Genomic DNA, 18,102 nt, shown 5'->3' on the forward strand with positions numbered 1-18,102 from the left:
TTAGACTACACGACTTCAAGTTCTAGGGGATCTTGTCAAACTATTTACAGATCAAAGATGAACCTGACTGGGGCCGGCACTGTGGCGCTAGCAGGGAAAGCCATCGCCTGCTCCTGCGCCGGCTGCTCCACTTCCGATGCAGCACCCTGCTGATGGCCTGGGAAGAGCAGCAGAAGTTGGCTCAAGTGTGGGGCCCCTGCCACCCATGGGGGAGACCCGGATGAAGCACCCGGCTTCGGCCTGTCACTGTCCTAGCTGCTGCAGTCATAAGATCTTGCTCTCTCCTTCGCTCTTAGTCACTTTGCCTTTCAAATAAACAAATACATAAATCTTAAAAAAAAAAAAAAGATGAATTTGACCAATTGCTAACACTCACTGGGTAACTTGCGATGCCCAATATAGTAGTAAGCATTTTACAAGTTATCTCATTTAACCTTCACACCAACCCCCTGAGAGACAGGCTACCACTGTCCTCTTCTTAGATCTGGGAAGTGGGGTGCGGGGAAGGTAAAAACCTACCGCAGGCAGTGCAGTGGCAAGGGGCGAAATCAGGACTCACACCAAAGCTGTCCGCCTCCTGGAGCCAGGTGCTTAACCTCCAGGCCTGTCTGCACAGCTCCCAAATACAGCCTTGGACCAGACCAACGGCACCTGCCTGCACCCCAGCCCACCACTGGAATCCGCCCATCTCAGCGGCAGAGCCAGCTCACAGATCCAAGACAACACCTGAAAGCAGACTGCACAGCAGGAAAGAAACGACCCCTCCACATCTACTCAGAAACTCCAAATCATGCCACCAACAAGCCACTCATGTCCCACCGTCGGATGGACAGAGGCCATGCACGTGGCTTTGGAAACCAGGCCTCTTCCCAACACGAGGCTGTAGCAGCTGATATGTGACACCGGCAGCTCTTCGCCTGGGTGTGCGTTTCCTTACTAACCAAGTGCACCTGCCACCCCAGCTCCCACACACAGCTGATGGCCTGCCCGAGCGAGGACACAATAAGCTGTTAAATGGATGGAGCCACTACAGATGCACCACACACAGCACTGCAACTGAATTACGGCCATATGCTGTACTCTTCATAATCACAGTGCTCGTTTACTTGGATTTATTCCTTTCGGGGTTTTTCACCCCCCCAGTAAAGACTCACCTGATCCTTCCAGCGAGAAGCATTTTGCTTTATGCAAAAATCAGGACATAGCCAAAAAGAAAGAGGAAGAAAAATAGACTAGCTCCAGCTACATCCCTTGGTGTTCTGATTTCTCTAAGATTGGGGATGGTCTACATGGGTTCTCAAATGGCATTCATGACAATGGAAAGAACCACTCTCCAGCATCCGGTCACACTCAGGGGTCACGGCCCAGGCCCTGCCACAAACCTTTTCCATCACAAGGCAAAAGAACCTCCCCCTAAAGGCCCCAAAACTGAAATCTAAAACCTGTGCCACCAGGGGCCAGTGCTGTGGTACAGCAGTTTAAGCCAAGGCCTGCAGCGCCAACATCCCATGTGAGCACTAGTTCGAGTCCCAGCAGCTCCACTTCCGATCTAGCTCCCTGCTAATGCACCTGGGAAAGCAGTACAAGATGGCCCAAGTGTTTGGGCCTCTGCACTCATGCGGGAGACCCAGAAGAAGCTGCTGGCTCCTGGCTTCAGCCTGGCTCAGCCCTGGCCATTGCGGCCATTTGGGGAGTAAACCAGCAGATTGAAGATTCTCTTTCTTGCCTCTCTTCTCTCTGTAACTCTGCCTTTCAAGTAAATAAAATGAGTAACAAATCAACAACAAAAACCTGGGCCACATGCTGCAGCCAGGACAGGACATTAAGGCCAGCTGATGGGAGGTGACTCCAACCACAGATCTTTCCTAGGTAAGGGCAGACCCGCACAGCTCTCTGGACAGGCCCAAGAGCCACACTGCCTGGGGTGGGTGTGAGCACGGAGCTCTCGGGGCCCTCTGGAAACACCTGGGTGTCCTGCCGACTCACCCAAGTCCCAAGCCCACAGTCTGCAGCAAAGCACAGGAGGGTTGCTGTGCCCACCAGGGTCACACCTGCAGCAGCCCCACTGCTCCCAGACCAGTCTGGGCAGGACACCCCTATGACCCTCCTCCTCTTCTTCCTTTGAATCTCGGCGTTCCACCAGCCCCTCTCCTCGCTCTCCTGATTAACAGCCGGCCACCTCATTTAGAAAGCTAACTTTTCTCCGAGTTCCATCCTGTTCTTGAGGTTTCCGTTGGAAACTTGGCCTAGATGACAGCTGTGTGGGCCTCTCCCCAGCTCGAGCCAGCAGGAGTTCTAATACACTCCATTCTGGGGCTGGTTGCTGCTTTTAATCTATCAGCACGGCGCCGCAGCTGCTGTAAGCTAGCTGAAAATTGTCTGCACGCGGGGCGAGGCGTGTGTAACCCTTCAGCGTGCACTTCAGCGGAAACGCGGGGCCCCCGCCCACAAAGCCAGGAAGCTCTCTGGGAAGCAGGACCACGTCATTGGCCTGGACACGTCACCCTCCCGATTCTGCAAAAATGCTCCTCGCCAAGGCCAGAGCACCACGGACGCCACGGCAGCCAAGGGCTGTGGCCCGGGAGTCCTCCTGATGCTTCTCTCTAGGAGTCCTGTCTCAGGCCCTAAGCCCCAGGCGCCAGTGAGGAGGGCCTGGCCCAAGGCAGCACCTGGTCTCAGATCTGCAAGCACGGTCAATACTGAGGGTCTCGGCCAGTCCCCCAGGTGTGGCAGCAAGCCCCAGCGGGGCTCTGTGAGAGAACGTGGTGGGGGAAGGCGCGAGTTGAACTACTTGCCATATATTAATAGTTACAGTTCTGACATAAGAGCCAGTACCCTTCAGGCATTAAACACCATGTTAGATGTCAAAAGGGAAAGAGAAAAACAAAAAGGAAGAAAAGTTGGAAAACTGCAAGGAAAGGGACAGTGGTTGGGGGGAGTGGGGAGAGGGGCTGGAGGCAGGAGGCGTGCCCATCAAAAAGGCTCGCCCTCCCTCCCTCCACTGCAGGCCTGCCTTTGAAAAGCCCTTGGTGGTCAGTGGTGGGAGGCCCAGGTCCAGTTTCATTTTCAGTGGGAATCGCTCCTCCCGCCGGGCATCCATTGCTAAAGCAGGAAGTGGCTTCCTGGCACCCCAGAAGAACCTCTTCTGCCTAGGTGGGGGACATGCAGAGGGGGCCCTTCCACTTCACTCCACCCCCATCCTGGGAGGGCCCTCGCCTGCGTCCTCTCTGTCCCCTGCCATCAGAGTCCCCTGTGTGCGGTGCAGCCCCCACAACGGGCTGGGATGCCCGGAGCAAATGGTTACAGACCGCGTAGCCTGGGCTTACACCCCCAGCAGCACAGGGCTTACCCAGCCCAGAGGGAAGAAGGGGCGGGGTGGAGGGGAACACAGGGCGGGGGCCACCTCCCCAAAAGCAGTCTGACTCCAAACCCAGTCTTCCCTCAGAATTGATACGGCAGCAGCTGTATCTCTTTCATTTGAGTAATTATCATATAATTAAGTGCATGAATTACAAGAGAGCCAAGGCATTAAATTAAAATATTTAATGCTTGTAAATCTGAAAATGATTACTGTGCTGATGCGCAGCCAGTGAGAAGTGGGGCTAATGGCTCAGCGGCCGGCACGGGGAGGTGGGGAGGCACGGGGAGGCGGCGGTCACAGCCTGGCTTCACCTTGGAAGGCGGGGAGGGGGAGGGGGAGGCGGCAACCTTGAGAGGGGGCAGAACTCACAGCTGCCTCCCCACGCAGGGCGTGACAACTGCCCTAAAGTGACCACCACTGAATGAGGGGCTGCAGCTGCCACGGCCAAGGGAGAGACTGAGTCTCTCCCTGAGGAATCTCACGGGTGTCTGGGTGGCTCTGGGGACAGAAAGACAGAGTCTAAGCTGATGGGAGCACTCAAGAATGATGTTTTACCCTTTCTAAAGTACGTGGGTACTTCAAAAAGTTCATGGAAAAGGTGGAGTTAAAAATTTTTCAGTTCATTTTGGTGGGCAAAAAAAGACACCAAAATGCATGCATAATTTTCATGAGACACACTGTCCATGAACTTTCTGAAGATTCCCTCCTACTCCTGTTCCCACGTGCACAAGAGAAATCAAGGCACATAAATGAAGACGGGGTGGGTGTTGTGGTGCACTCTGCATCCCACGTCAGAGTGACGGGTTCAAGTCCTGGCTCCTTGGCTTCAGATCCAGCTTCTTGCTAAGGCGCATCCTGCGAGGCACAGATGATGGCTCAGGTGCTTGGGCTCCTGCCAGCCACGTGGAGACTCGGATGGAGTTCCTGGGCTCCAGGCTTTGGCCTGGCCCAGCTCTGGCTGTTGCAGGCATCTGGGGAGTAAACCCATGGATGGAAGGCATTTCTCTCTTTCGCAAATAAAGGAAAAATAAATAAATACACATTAAAGAAAAGAAAAAAAAAAGGAAGACTTGCCAAAGATCACAGAGCAGCTGCAAGCAGGGCTGATGTTAGGGCACGCGCTTCCAACACCCTGAGCCCCTACACCAGTGAAGCTGCAATGTGCAATCTCGCCTGGCTTTAGCTGGCTTTGATGAGACCCAGGATGGCATTAGCTGACCCTTTCATGTCCCAAACCAGCCTGTCTCCCCCTCAGGACACAAAGGAGCCACACAGCTGCCAGAGTGTCCACCCACGATGCCAACAAACAGTCTCACAAAATGGTAGCAGGGGTGCGCTCTGGTCTCTGTCCAGAAAACACACACTGCCCAGGCACAGCCAGACTGGACAGAGCCCTGGAAGGATTCAAAAGAGAAAAGCTCTCCCCGCCCGAGCTAGCCCTGCCGTCTCCATCACCGTGCATGCTGGGCAGCCAGGAATCTGACCACAGGCGCCTGGAGCAAAAGGCACCCCCAGGGGAAGGGGAGCCCAGCCCAGTGGGAAGGAAGCTAAGGATGGATTCAATGCCAGATGCAAGCAAACGGCGTGCAGATGTTGGGAAGGAGGGGTGAGGCCCCTGTGGCCCTGTGGGCTTGGCTGGAGTTCATCATATCTTGCCCCTGAAGACTCCACCTCCCGGGGACCCGGTCCTCTGTGGGTGGCCAGGCCACTGGCGTCCTGCGAGTAGGCTTTGGCTTTATTCCAGCCGGCACCCACCCCCTTCTCCTGGAACTACGACTCAGCTCTTTTCAGGAGCCTCCACCTGCTGAGACAGTCAGTGGGTATGCGACCCAGCCCAACCAATCAGGGTATTCCACGCCTCCGGATAAAGTGATTGGTTCAGGTATGAACATGTGACCAGGCCTGACCAATCAGAGTGAACTCCAAGAGTGTCTTTACACATTATTGGGTTAAGAGCCTGCAAGAGGCCCTTACGGGCTGCCATGCCAGGAAACTTGAGCCTGGAGGGACTGGTGGCCCCGTGCCCTACCATCCGGGCAGAGTTTGGGCAGAAAATGAGGTAAATGGAGACAGCAGGGCAAGAGCTGGAGGGGGGGGGGGAGGCCAGGTCCTGAGGGCAGGCGCAGGACTGACTGGGCCCCCCTGGGCCTGGGAACCCCCGTTTTCAGGTTGTGTTCCCCAGGCTGCTGTGAGGCAGGGCTCAGGCTCCTGCAGCTCCAAGCAGGCCTGAGCACGGTACTCCTGCCCCCTTGTTCCCCCCATGGAGGGGTTTGGTTCCCGACTGTCTCGTCCATCTCTCCTACCTTTCTCCCTCCCTCCCCTGCTCTCCCGCCAGCAGGCGTTCAGTACATTTGGTGGTCTGAACAAATGCATGCATGCATGAATGAATGAATAAGTGCTGCCTTGCCAGGCAGGTCCTTTCCATCCAGTGAGGGTTCCCCAGTCACTCTGCAGCTCTGTTCCCATTCCAGCAGCCTCCCTGAGATGCATGGCCCACCCAAATCCGCTGGATAGCTGGCACTGCCACCTGCTTCAGCCACAGTGGGCCACGAAACACACAGGCAGGGGCCCCATCACATCCCGCTGCTCTGGTCCTCCCAGCTGGTCCCAGGGCCTTCTCCCCTCCAATCTCTCCTCTCCACATCCCTCCCTTTGAAACAACCTCTTCCCACAGTCACGGGTCCGATTAGGGCCGCCAGCCCCCCCCACAAGAAAGGTTTCCCAGAACACAAGCCCTTCAAGGGGTGCCCTGTCCCCACGTACAACCCTGCCTTCTCCAAAGCCACTCCTAGCACGTGCACAACCCCTCACTCAACCCAGCATGAGCCTGGAAGGCACTCCCTGCCGAAGGGAGTGGCTGAGGGTCACACTGCCCATAGGCATCACCCTGGAGACCCCCTGAAGAGTCTGGGGAGGTGACAGTGATCTGTACACAGCAGATGCTCGGGGTGGAGGGTGTGTTTCCCCCGAGGCCACGTGGCAGGGCAGAAAAAATGAAGTCTGGAGTCCCGTGGGCTTGGTTACAAATCCCACATGGCCGCTTCGAGGTCACCTGCTAAGCCTCAGTTTCCCCGGATGGAAGACCAAAATTGCAGCAGGGGTGTTGCAACAGCCATGGGAAGCAGATGCCAGAGACCTCCTGGGAACCTTCCGCTGCCCTAGGGCAGGCACTTAATAGATGGCGACAGCTACCACTGGGGGGTTCCCCCAGTCCCATTAGTGGGGTGCCCACAGGAGACAAGTCATGCTCACATGGGCCCTTCACAAAGCCTGGCAGCTGACCACCCGTCCGGCCCTGTGTAAGGGCCATGTTTTGGTAAGATTCATCCAGTCCTCATAGGAATCCTCGTAGGGCGGTCCAAGTCACAGTCCATATTACAGGGAGGACCCTGGTGCGGCAAGGGCCTAAGCCCTTGGGCCAGGAATCCCACGCTGCTGGGTGGCAAACCAGGGTCTGGCACCAGCGGCCGTGTGATGCCAGGGTCTGTGCCCTGCCCCTCCCCTCCTGCCAAGACTGCCTGCCCTGAGCTATGAACGGTGAGTGATACAGAAGTCAAATGAAACCAGAGGCTCCTCCTCCCTCCTTCCAGAAGCTTCCAGGTGTGCTTAGGAAGAAAGAACACTTTGGGCCTACCTCTAATCCAGCCCTGACTGACGGAACCTACGTCACCCAGCCTCGGAGCCCCATCCCGTACCACAGGGACCCCTTAATGAAGGCCTATGGTATACTTGGAACTGCACCAGGCTCTTCCATGCACGTTGCCATTCAACCCTCACAGCAACCCTGTGAGATGAGTGCTACCATCCCCACTTCACAGATGAGAAGGCTGAGGCTCAGAGAGGTGGGGTGACTTCAGCGGGGTCACAGAGCACGGGATAGCTACAAGTCAATGCCCACCATGGTCCCATCAACCTAGCTAACTTGGTTAACATCGAGCACAGCTTATTTCTTTCCTTCCTCTCTTCTTAGCTCACAGGGAGTCCAGAGAGGCGCCTGTTGATGCAGAATGGAACCGTGCACCCACAGTCTGCTCCAAAACAGGGTGCTGATGTATCAGCCTCCCCAGCCAAGCCGCTGAACTGAATCCACGTAGCGTGTCTGGTGTTGCATACAACACTCTGCAATCGGCCCTCTTTGGGGACAGCACTGATGAAAGGGGAAGGCAGGAGTTTCCAGATCCCAGCTGGGCTGGATGACAGTAGAGTTGAAAGGACGACACAAGGGGCCAGCGCTGTGGCGCGGTGGGTTAAGCCACCGCCTGCAGTGCCGGCATCCCATTCATGTCCAAGCTTCTCCACTTCCAATCCAGCTCCCTGCTGATGCGCCTGGGAAAGCAGTGGAAGATGACCCAAGTCCTTGGGCCCCTGCACCTACATAGGAGACCTGGAATAAGCGCGTGTCTCCTGGTTTCAGTTCGGCCCAGCTCCAGCTGTTGTAGCCATTTGGGGAGTGAACCAGCGGATGGAAGCTCTCTCTCTCTCTCTCTTTCTCTGTAACTCTGCCTTTCAAATAAATAAATAAATCTGTGTCGGGATTGTGGTGGAAAGCAGGTGTGGCATGTGGGGGCAGAGCCCAGGGCAGAAGGAGCTGCGCATGCAGTGCTGAGGAGTTGGTGGTGGTGGGGTATCCTAACATCTGCATGGAGTCTTGCAGGCCCCTCTGGGGGTCTCTCCCTAAGGACAAGAGGGAGCAGGGCAGACACATCAAGGAAGCCCCTTCAAGTCCAACACAGACAACCTGGGTGGTAGGAGGAGCACAGTAGATTTTGGAAGAGGGGAAGAGATGCCACCTTCCGTACCCAGCAGCTGGGGATCAGAAATGAGTGCGACACAGTCCCTGGTTTCCACAAGTCATGCCGAAGTCATGGACAAGCAAGCCAGGGGCTGCAACTTGAAATAATCAACGCTTCTGAGCTGTTAATATTATCCCTGCTAGGGGCCACCATTGTGGCATAGCGGGTGAAGCTGCAGCCTGCAATGCAGGCAACCAGTTTGAGTCCCAGCTGCTCCACTTCCAGTCCAGCTCTCTGCTATGGCCTGGAAAAGCAGCAGATGGTGGCTCAAGTGCTTGGGCCCCTGCATCTGAGTGGGAGACCTGGAAGAGGTTCCTGGCTCCTGCCTTCGGACCAGCCCAGCTCCAGCCATTGTGGCCATTTGGGAAATGAACCAGTGGATGGAAGATCTCTCTCCCTCTCTCTTTCTCTGTAACTCTGCCTTTCAAATAAATAAATAAATAAATCTTTTAAAAAATAGATAAAGTATCCCAGCTCTATTTGGTCCATATTTATTTTAAAATTATAAACATGAAAGGAGTGTGCGAGTTTTTCCATTCATTTTTTTCATTCAAAAACCACTTTCATGAGAACCCACTAAGGGCTGGGTGCCCTGCATACTGTGGGGGAAGTGACAATGCTGAGGGCCTTTTACCCCATCAGTCAAACACCAGTGCACCTGCCTAGGTCTCTCATTGCTTTTCTTTTTTTAAAGATTCAAGCCAGTGCCATGGCTCAGTAGGCTAATCCCTCGCCTAGCGGCGCCGGCACACCGGGTTCTAGTCCCGGTCGGGGCACCGGATTCTGTCCCAGTTGCCCCTCTTCCAGGCCAGCTCTCTGCTGTGGCCAGGGAGTGCAGTGGAGGATGGCCCAAGTGCTTGGGCCCTGCACCCCATGGGAGACCAGGAGAAGCACCTGGCTCCTGCCATCGGATCAGCGCGGTGCGCCGGCCGCAGCGTGCCAGCTGCGGCGGCCATTGGAGGGTGAACCAACGGCAAAAGGAAGACCTTTCTCTCTGTCTCTCTCTCTCACTGTCCACTCTGCCTGTCAAAAAAAAAAAAAAAGATTCATTTATCTATTTGAAAGTCAGAGTTACAGAGAGAGAGAGAGAGAGAGAGAGAGAGATCTTCCATCTGCTGGTTCACTCCCCAATTGGCTGCAATGGCCAGAGCTGCGCTGATCCAAAACCAGGAGCCAGGAGCTTCTTCTAGGTCTTCCCACGCAGATGCAGGGGCCCAAGCACTTCAGCCACCATCTGCTGCTTTCCCAGGCCATAGCAGAGAGCTGGACTGGAAGTGGAGCAGCCAGGACTTGAACTGGCATCCACATGGGATGCCGATACTGAAGGCGGTGACTTTACCCGTTATGCCTCAGTGCCAGCCCCTAGGTCTCTCACTCCTAACAGGGGTCTGGGAGACGTGGAGCTCAGCCCATGCCCACCTTGGAGGCAGCATCTGGTGTCAGACCTGGGTGGAGAGCACAAAGACCTGCTGCTGCCTGCAGGCCTCCTGAGCATCCACCAAGCAATCAAGAGCCAGACAGATGTGGACGACAGCCGCGGGGCTCTGCGGGCAGGGTTTTCACAGGGAGGCGGGAGGAGCCTGGGGTGAATCATGTGACAGGAGGCAGCACATGCAAACCCATGGAAGCTGAAGTGCAAAACAACACTGGAGAGAGTAGCGCGACCGCTTGGGCTGGGGCACGAGCTGGGAAGCAGAGGGCCGTGACACTGACAAATAGGCCGGGACAGGCACAGCGAGCAGAACGAGGCCGAACGAGGCCGAACGAGGCCCAGGCTTGGGTGCGCAGACAGCGAGGAGCCGCCGGCATCTTTAGAGCAGCGATGTGGTCATGAATGAGATGCGCTTCCGGCACGTGAGTGAGGAGAGCAGCTGACCCATCCCGCTGCAGCTCCAAGGACGGCGTGGACAGGGCCGGGGGCATGAAGCCTTCCCGAAAAGCATGCTGGGTGGGGACCCTGACAACGTGGGGAATGGAAGAGAGGGCTCCCTGGGCAGGGGGCTGGGCAGAAGCCGGTGGCTGTCACAGGGCTAACCCTTCAGTGCCTCGCATGATGCAGCCAGCTCATGGCACCAGGGTACCTTATCCTCCCACTGGCCGCAGATGATAGAAAGTCCTTAGAGCACGGGCGGCTCTTCTTAAGGGAGGGAGGACCGAGGAGGCATGGCTGAAGACTAGATGGGGATGTGGATGAATGGGTGGGAGGCGGAGAACAGACAACATAGCCACTGGAACAAACACGTAGGCAGAACGAGCGATGGGTGAATGGGCTGTTGGAAGGGGTAGCAGGCAGGAGAGTGAATGGATGCACGGATGCGTGGGTAGATGGGTAGGCGGTGGACGGCCAGAAGCACGTGCTGACAAAAACTCCTTGTGGAAGTGGGAAGGCTGGGAGGCCCTCTGAGCTTTTACACCTTGGGCGGGCTTGGGTCTCTCCCCAGCTAGCCTCCGCAACTATAGTCAGACCCTGTTCTCCCTAGCCCCATCCTCAGCACTACAGACGGCAAGGGGCCTGGCTCTGGCTCCCTGTGTCTGACCTTAGGCAAGCCCCTGCTCCACTCTGGGCTTCTCTTGGCCAACCCAGGACAATGAAGGCACAGCGATGCCTGTGTGTCACCTGCACGTCCTCGCCCCCGCCCTAGCAGGCTGTGCCCCATTGCCCAGGCGATCTTTAAAAAGATGGGTGCTCAAAGTTCAGTGCACATCAGAGTCAGCTGGAGAATCTCAGGGCTGTGACTCAGGAGGTCTGGGATGGGACAGACAATGTGCCTGTCTCACAAGCTCCCAGGTAGCACTACCCGGCGGCCCCCCACCTGGAGATCATGACTCTGGGGCCCTCCCAGCTCCTGCTCTTCTCTGAGTCTGTGCTGGACAGGGGCAGCTGGAGCCACTGTCCCCTCCAGGCGAGAGAGGTGATCACCTCTCTCCAGCCAAGCTCTGCCCAGGGTCCCACGTCCACCCTCATTGCCGCCTGCTGCCTGTCTCTCTCAGAGCCCGCCAGAGCACCGCGCCTTCTGCCGCCCGCACGCTGCCTCTGCCCCTGCCGCCCTCGGAACAGCTGTGGGCTTAATTATCAAAATAACATTTTAATAGTCTCCGAACTGAACTGCCTTCAAAACACACCAGTGGAGGAGGCGGGTGGGATTCTTTTTAGCACCTCTTCCCGCCCGACTTGCTAATCGGAGGCATTTAAGCTGCCAGGAGGCCCAGCTGCCTGGCCCTGCCCACGGAGCCCTTCCTGCCACGTCGGCCGGAACCGGGAGTCCTTGTGGGGGCCTGGCTGCCCCCTCATGATGGAGCACGGGGATGAGTTCCTGTGAACCCAGGCAGCACTCAGGAAAGTGGATTTGCTAAGAGAACTTAGGCAATTTGTTAGCCACCACCAGGGGATTTACTTGCTTTTTACACATTTTTTATATTAAAAAACAATTGCTACCACACGCATTAACTCCATTCCCGCTTTCCCGGCTAGCCCCTGTAATAATTCTGCAGGGACTCCAAGCTGGTATTTAGCCCCTGACTTAAGCTGCACTACACAGGCCCAATGCAAAACTCGCACATGACAGTTACTGGTGTGGTTCCTGTGCCCGGTGCTGATAGCTGACGGCAGACAGCTGCTGCTGTCTAAGGCAGATGCATGGTGCCGGGGGGAGGGGGGAACTGGCAAGAGCAGAGGCTGGGCTGGGCACTGCCAGCTACCCTGACTGGGGCAGTCAAGTCCATTTACCATTAGCCAAAATGCAGTAGACCTACGTCCAGTAAGGGAGGCCACTGTGCCCCTTAACAAACTTGCTATCTGTCCATCAGAAAACCAGTCTTGTTCGAGACCGCCAGAGACCACACTCTGCTGTCCATGTAGTCTGCTCCAGAGGAGTCAGGACTCTGCATTCAAATCCTGCTTCTGCCCTTCCAAGCTGTGTGACTTTAAGACACCAGGTTGCACAGCCTGGAGTTGTATTTTTAACTCCATTATCCATGAACTTTATGAAGCACCCTTTTACAAGAGTTTGCGTGAGTATTTGTATGAGCATTCAGACATGCATTCTTTATTTTATATACACACATGCACTACATTTTGAAATGTAGTTTACTGTTATTTCAGGAAGTGAGTGCTAAGCATCTACCAAGTCCAAAACAGGAGCGGAGAGGTCAGGGAGGTAATAGTTAAAGATAGATGAGTTCCAGTTTTCAGAGAATCCCCCCTTTTTTTTAAAAAAAAAATCATATTTATTTGAAAGGCAGAGAGAAGGAGAGACAGAGGAAGAGAGAGTTTCCATCTACTGGTTCACTCCCCAAATGGCCACCACGGCCAGGGCTGGGCCAGACACAAGCCAGGAGCCTAAGCACTTGGGTCATCTTCCACTGTTTTCCCAGGTGCATTAGCAGGGAGCTGGATCAGAAGTGGAGCACCAGGACTTGAACTGGTGCTCATAGGGGATGTCGGCGTCACAAGTGCTCCTGGGAATCGCAGACTGAACTGCTGTGATGCCTAATGTATGCAACACTGAAGACAGAGAGGCAGATGGGCAACAGGTGGGAAGAGACTGGGGGCCACATGTCTAGGGCAGGCGTGTGAGCCCTGGTGGGCAGGCCGGCCGGAGGGCTCCCTGCAGGAGGAGTGCTTCCAGTGGAGTCTCTGGGAATAGGAAAGATCTGTAAGACAGAAACAATCCCAGCAATGGTATCAAGCCTCCGTAGCCTCACTGCTACCCATGCCAACACAGACCTTTGCACTTGGTGTAGTGAGCTCACTGACAGAGGAGGAAAGAGCAGAGAGAGGCTGCATGACTGGCCCACAGTCACCCGGCCAGGAGCGAGCAGATGGAGGTTCACAGAGGCAGAGGCCAGGGTCCCAGGTCCAGCGAGGCCTAGAGGCCAGACAGGAGCCGCACCCCCCCCCCAAAAAAAAACCTCAGAGGGAAGGGGGCTGTTCTGTCCCTCCGGGCAGCCTCAAAGCGAGCCTGGGAAGTCTCACAGCTACTGTCCTCACAGGAGGAAGTGACAGGGCCAGCAGGGAAGAGGAAAGACGGAGGCTCTGCCATTGGGGCAGCTCCAGTCTCCTTCCCCACGCGGGTGCAACAGGCCTCTCTCTGCCAGCCCAGGCCTAGAGACCCAGCTTGCAGCACGGTCTGGGTCAGGCCGGCTGGGCACACACAGAGGGGATGTGGGAGAGGGCAGAGGGATGGGAGTGCCCAGCTCCTGCATCTGGAGGCATGGCAGAGGCCGCAGCCATCCGACTGCCGAATCCTCGCCTCTCTGGGCAGGGGACCCGGGGCACACATTGTCTGGAGCCTCCGAAGCCATACAGGCGGCACCAGGCCCAGCAAGGTCCCCTGAGCGAGGACAGGCATCTTCACCCCACCCCCACCCCCTCCGCAAACTCCCTGCAGTCACAGAGGCCGACTCCTAGCCCCTTGACCGTGGCCGCCCCGTGCCCTGGCTCAGGCTGCTCCTCATTTCCTTCACCTCGCTCAACGGCACTTTCCAAAACAGGATATTAAGGGAAGAGAAACCGAGGGCTTTCGGGGTTTTCTAGCCTCTGCTCCAGGGAAAAACAGACACTCATGCCTGTCTGAAATTGCTTCACTCTGTGAGCCTGTGGGCCGCAGGAGCCCTCCTGCCACAGCCGAGCAGAAAATAGAGTTTGTTTCTCCATTTCCCAGCCCCCTCGCCTCTCGCCCTCTCCTCCTCTCCCCTCCTCCTGCCTTCTCGATCCTCTGCCTGGTGCGCAGTGGGGGCGGGGGCCTCGGGGCTCTGCGCGGCTGCCTGGTGCCGGGGAGCAGGGCACGGGCTATGCAGCACACAGCCCTGGGAGGAAGACGAGGCGGACGCACCCCTTCCTGCTTCCTCCCACACCGGAGCCATGTGGACCTGGACCAAGGCAGATGCAAGGACCTTTTGTTCCCGGAGATATTCAGGTTTCCAGGTCACTCTCTGGCCTTGCCAGGAATGCAGCGTGCTCCTGCTTCCGCAAATGCGCTGGCGCTAAAATATTCATCTGCTTTTGCCTGGGACCTGGGGTGCATGTGTGCATTTCAGAGTAACCAAAGCATTGTTCCCCCCGGCCCACCTGGGAGGTTCATGTTCTGCCTTGATTTTGGCAACTCTTTCTTTCGACTCCTCCATGCTTCCCGGGATGCAGAGAGGGGGTCACAGATGGATGGATTCAACTCGTTGTTGCCTCTCCAAGGGAAAAGGGGGTGGGGGCATTAGGTATTTTCTTGGAAGTTAATTCAACTCAAAGCTGGGCACTGGGACTATTCCGTCCAAGCCATTAATCCCTGCCCCCTGCCTGCACCCATGGCCAGCATCAGCCAGAAGCCAGCATCCTTTCCAGAGAGCCAGGTGCACCTGTGTCTGCTGACCAGGCCCCCATGTTGGGGGGCCCTCTTGGGCCAACTGGACCAGACTGGAGCCCTCAGGATGGTTTAATTATCTGTCACTCCACTCGCTTTCCCTGTGCTCCCCGGTGCCCGGCACACAAACCTGTCAAGCGTCCACCCTGAGGACTGGGGAAATCAGCTACCTGCTGGCCCTGGTCTTTAACTAAAAGCTCGAGCTAAATTATACGGCAGGCCTTAGGGAGCAGGGGGGTGGGAAGGGGTGCTGGCTGGAGGATGGGCTGTCGGTGGGCATGGGGGGGGGTGTCTAGCACAGTGAGCCCACCGTTAGCCGGCTTCCATTCCCTCTCCAAGGAGAGCTGGGGAAACTGAGGCTTGTGAGTACACGCAGCCCCTGAACCATCCCTCCCCAGGGTTGTGGGGGGGAACACCACGAAGGGTTCCACACAGTCTGCGAGGGAAGAAGATGGACACCCCTGGGTCAGTCCTGGGAAGAAGAGCCCCTCCAAATCCTGCCCCATGGGAGGACACAGGTTGGGGCTGAGCAGGGCGGCTGCAGGAGCTCTGTGCTCAGGGACTCAGGCCCGACACTTCGCCCTGCCTGGCACGTAGCTTGCCAGTGAACCTGTCCCCTGCTCTCGCAACAGTCAGCCTCCACACGCACTGCCACCAGCCCCTCTCGACCCAGGGCCAGGAACGATCTTCTTCCAAACTGAAAGCAGGAAAACACCACTCATGGCGGAAAGCCTTGCAGAGAATAAAATCCCAGTTCTCGGCCGCGGCCTGCAAGGCCCAGTGCTGCCCGGCCTCTGCAGAGCTGGTGGCTCATCCCACGCCAACTCCCACCCTGTAAACCTCGGCTTCACCAACAGCCTCTTGTGGTCTTCATCTCTTCCTGCGCGATGACACATGCGTGAGTCATGGCTTTCTCATCGTCATGCTTAACCCCAGGTCGTGGTGGGAGAAACACATTTATTCAGTCCCCAGGGGTCAGCCTGGTGCCTGTAGCCCTAAGTCTCTCCTGAATGTTTGTCGAATGAATGAAAGGACAGGCGATCGCCAGTTAGCTCGAGGCACTGCTGCTCCGTCATCAAGGGCTGGAGAAAGGAGGGCAGCAGACACTCAAAGCCGGAAGAGGCAAGTACTCCTCCCGCCGGCTCTGAGGACCACCTTCCCCGAGCCTTCCTAATTCCAGATCACATTTCGATTCAGATATTTAAGGAGCCGGAGAAGCGAATGTTATCCGACGCCTGGAGAAAGCCTCAGAGATTCCGCATTCGAGGGGGAGAAAAGTTTCACTTTCATAAAGCCTAATAAAATCTCGCTTCTGCCAAGCAGGCAGCGGAGCGCGCACGAGAGAGCGTGAAAACGTGTGCTGTGATCGGAATACGCGAGTCCACGGGACCTGCCAGGAGCGCGGCCCCGGGGCCCAGCCAAGGCCAGCGCACGCACGAAGCAGGGGCCCCAGAGGTGCTGGGCTGAGCCGTGAGCCTTATCACAATCAAGGATGCACGGGTCCGCGCAGCCCACAGTGGTCGCCCCGAACCGAACCGTGGCCGGGGAACCCACAGACCGGGCCCGCCAGAGGGAGGGGCATGTGCACGCCTGCCCGCGGATGCGGGCTTACCCATTACTCTAATGTAATCAGAACATTAAACATTTCCAAAGTCTCCTCTCTTTTCCATGGCTGATTAAGCAGTTGGGAGCAGAGAGTTTACTGTGAAAAAAGCAAACAATTATGTGCTATCCGAGGTAAACATTACCTTGGTAATAGAAGCTGAGTTGCTGGGTTCTATTGTCAGTTGGGATTATCATTATAATACTTAAAATAACATTTATAACACTTACTGAAATTACTCCAATGAAGTCTGCAGAGACCCCGAAATGAAATCAGCTCAATGTGTTTTTATAAGAATACTGAAATCTCAGGCCCTTGGAGGAAAGTTAGCGGCATTAACAGTTTTTGTTGGGCCTCCATTAGCTGGTAAAATTTGAATACTGTTTCTTAGGTGAGCCCTAATCTTCTTTGAATCCTCCCAACACATTTTATCTGTAAGAAATTGTAGTTAAAAATTTAGTTTGATGGAATGATATTTAAGTGCTTTTCCTCATCTAACTCCCTGAAAACGCCCCAGAGAGTCTCCCTGTAATTTGTTCAAACGAAATAATATTTTCGTTTCCCCGTTTCTCTTTGTTGTCTTGGGTGATGAAAAGTAACATTTCTTTTCTCTCAATCCTATTAAGCGAGGCTCGCGGAGTGCCAGCCGCTCAATCCAAATGCGATCTGGCAGGCAGGCACTCGGCTTAAAAAAAAAAAATGGGGACTGCCCACGCGGGGTTCTGCGGGGAGCTGACTTGTCACCGGCGCCGGTGCCAGGCTGTGTTTCCCAAGCAATAACCCGGGCTATCAGCAAGCCGAGTAGCCTCTGTCCTTCCCTCTCGCTCTCCTGTTCTCGGCGGACCTGCTGGGGCACCAGGCTCAAATGTGTGGTTATTGCACGCCCTCTGTCCACCCCCAACGCTACAACTCACCCCATTCACACGGGCCCCGGAGCCTGCCTGACACCCACACCCCAGCTGAGGATACAGGAGACGGCCCGGCAGCACTCGTCCTCCAGGACAGGAAGAAAGTGGGAGATGCTACCCTATTCCTGACCTCAGCCCCACCGAGCTCCCCTACTCCTCTTCCCATCCCACACAGCTTCCTTTCCAGTTGCTGCTGTTGACAAAAGCCAACTCCAAGACACTCGTCAAAAACCTACAATCAAATGTCACCGCCTCCCTGAAGCCCTCCCCAGCTCTCACCGCACTTGTCCTTTGTAAATACTTCCACCCCATCCAGAAAGGTGTGATTAAATAAATTACAGTGTAGCCACACAATAAAATTCTTTTGCCTACTCTGGTGCGCACCTGTGTGTGTGTGTGTGTGTGTCTGTGTGTCTGTGTATTTTGATAGAGCAACCAAAACCAAATGGGTTGATACAGAAAGATGTCCACGATTCAATGCCAAAAATGAAGTTAAGCAACATGCATGATCTTAATTGCCACCTATGGCATGTGAGCGTTGCGTGTGTATCTGCACTGAAGATTCTTGGAAGCAAACAAACACCCATGAGGGCAGTGATGACCTCTGAGTGTGGAAACTGGGGAGGCATCACGAGGGGCTGGAGAAAGGAGAACGGATACCTCTTCCATGGTTTCGAATCTGTTTATTCCATGAAATTACATGTTTATTGAAGTAATCATGAAATCCACCTGCATGATAAAAAAAGCATCATTTTGCATTTCTATATCTAAAGCAGCCAGAAGGAATGCCAGCACAGGCCAGGCCGCCGTCCCCAGCAATCAATGTTAGGATACAAGCTTCCAAATCCATGCTCCCGATCTGTTCATGGACATCCACGTATCTCCCATACACGCATCACAGCTGCCAGCTGATCGTACGGATGGAAGCCCTCCACAGACGAAATCCCCTTAAAGTCCTACTCCGCCCTGGGCTCCGCCCCCTTTCTCTCCCTGGAAAGGCCAGCCGAGACCCCAGAGGCATCCCTGGGTCATGATCTTGGGCAGCGGCCAGGGGACAGGACCCTTGGAGCCTCAGTGACCT

The 18,102-nt window shown here is 55.6% G+C and overlaps 1 protein-coding gene and 1 long non-coding RNA gene across 7 annotated transcripts in view; one reads left to right on the top strand and one right to left on the bottom strand.

Moving 5' to 3' along the window:
- The window catches only part of ZNF423 (zinc finger protein 423), a 327,810-nt gene that overhangs the window by 65,223 nt on the left and 244,485 nt on the right, over nucleotides 1-18,102 (bottom strand). The window lies entirely within an intron of this gene.
- On the top strand, nucleotides 5,306-7,892 carry LOC138846688 (uncharacterized). The gene is made up of 2 exons (XR_011384219.2): nucleotides 5,306-5,420; nucleotides 7,332-7,892. It is a non-coding gene; the product is annotated as an uncharacterized LOC138846688 (long non-coding RNA).

This window comes from Oryctolagus cuniculus, chromosome 18 (assembly GCF_051225735.1).
Source record: "Oryctolagus cuniculus isolate XC-2025 breed Fujian yellow rabbit chromosome 18, ASM5122573v1, whole genome shotgun sequence".
Taxonomy (NCBI): Eukaryota; Metazoa; Chordata; class Mammalia; order Lagomorpha; family Leporidae; genus Oryctolagus; species Oryctolagus cuniculus.